This window comes from Terrapene carolina, unplaced genomic scaffold, assembly GCF_002925995.2.
Source record: "Terrapene carolina triunguis isolate 2854851 unplaced genomic scaffold, T_m_triunguis-2.0 Scaffold784, whole genome shotgun sequence".
Taxonomy (NCBI): domain Eukaryota; kingdom Metazoa; phylum Chordata; order Testudines; family Emydidae; genus Terrapene; species Terrapene triunguis.
In genome coordinates this window covers 227,734-229,682 of record NW_020665135.1, presented here as the reverse complement: position 1 = coordinate 229,682, position 1,949 = coordinate 227,734, and the positions used below count along the sequence as shown (strand labels likewise).

The 1,949-nt window shown below is 43.2% G+C and overlaps 1 pseudogene; it reads right to left on the bottom strand.

The window, feature by feature from the left end:
• Positions 1–941, bottom strand: part of LOC113408112 — a 1,673-nt pseudogene extending 732 nt beyond the window's left edge.
• Between the last annotated feature and the right edge of the window lie 1,008 nt (positions 942–1,949).

Below are 1,949 nucleotides of genomic sequence, written 5' to 3'. Positions count from 1 at the left end.
CCTTGGATCTTAAAAACAAGGAGAAATTGACCCTTCCCCCCTCCTTCCTTTCACCAACTCCTGGTGAATACAGATCCAAACCCCCTTGGATCTTAAAACAAGGAGAAATCAATCAGGTTCTTAAAAAGAAGGCTTTTTATTAAAGAAAAAGGTAAAAATCATCTCTGTAAAATCAGTATGGAAAATAACTTTACAGGGTAATCAAACTTAAAGAGCTCAGAGGACTCCCCTCTGTCTTAGGTTCAAAGTACAGCAAACAAAGATAAACACTCTGGTAAAAGGTACATTTACAAGTTGAGAAAACAAAGTAAAACTAAGATGCCTTTCCTGGCTTTTTTACTTACAAGATTGAAATATGAGAGACTTGTTTAGAAAGATGGGGAGAACCTGGATTGATGTCTGGTCCCTCTCAGTCCCAAGAGCGAACAACCCCTTAAAACAAAGAGCACACACAAAAGCCTTCCCCCCCCCAAGATTTGAAAGTATCTTGTCCCTTTATTGGTCCTTTGGGTCAGGTGTCAGCCAGGTTACCCGAGGTTCTTAACCCTTTACAGGTAAAAGGATTTTGGAGTCTCTGGCCAGGAGGGATTTTAGTACTGTACACAGGAGAGCTGTTACCCTTCCCTTTATAGTTATGACAGGCAGGCACTGAATTCTACCTCCCTGGAATTGAACCAGAAGATGCTCAGTGTTTTTGGAATGGTGCATGTGCACAGGACCAGGTCAGTGACAGCCAGCATGCAGAGGAAATAGTTCATGGGCCCATGGAGGCTCAGCTCCGTCTTCACAATGAACAGGATAGTGAAGTTCCCCAAGATGGCTATGGTGTACATGCTGCAGAAGGGGATGGAGATCCAGACATGGGTCACCTCCAGGCCAGGAATGCCCATCAGGATGAAGGTAGAGGGGTTGGTGAAGTCAGTGGTGTTGGAATCTGACATGGAGTAGGGGAGAAGGTGTCCAACTCCTAGGCAAAACAGAGTCTTCTGCATGTACTGTGTGTTCCCCTAACTTCCTGTATATACCCAGGCTCTAGGGTGATGGTCACAGTACAAATGCCTGGATGGAGAGACAATGTTAATATGAGACACTACATGCACTATTGGAGGCTGTTCTCATGGGTGAAACATTTTCATTATTCAGATAAATGAATTATGAAAAACTTTGACACTACTAATGTTAGACCCTCAATAGAGATCTCCCTTCGGAATAGGGAGCAGGCAGATACCAGACACAATGTTGGTATGTAATACTCTAAGTGGTCTTTACTGATTACAAAACAAACCATACTCACTCCACATTTACACCGCAAACATACTATACCAGAGTCCACAGGTCAGAATGGTCCCAATGGCCAGTCAAGATTCCTTCCAATCATAAGATGCTGGGAGCTGGCTAAAACCTCATCTATATCCACATGAGCCTCTAGATCAATAAGTGACTCCCTTTTGCAGAAATCATAGGCAACCATTTATAGTCCATTCTGTCACATCATCTGTTCTTTGCTTTTGTATACTAGGCCTCCTATCCACACAATTTGAAAGAGACAAGAGACGCCATGGTCCAAGGCATGCCATTTCCTCCAATTCTTATACTATTTTATATCAGTCCAGCTGGTGCGGATTCTCCGTATTTTCCCGGAACATAATAAGATTGTTTTTGCACAAATAGTTCTAATGGTTCTTGATCTTCAGTTCTTGCTTTAGTTGCCAAGTGCAACACACTTATTCATATCAAGCACGTGTCATCCATACCGGTCCTCAATGTCCTATATCATATTACATGGATATATGAATCACACTCTCTCTATATATACACACACAAGATCCTGTCTGAGCCCAGTGGCCAGTGCCAGTTGCCCCACAGGGAATGAACAGAACAGGTAATCATCAAGTGATCCATCCCCTGTCCCTCATTCTCAGCTTCAGGCAAACAGAGCCTAGGCACAT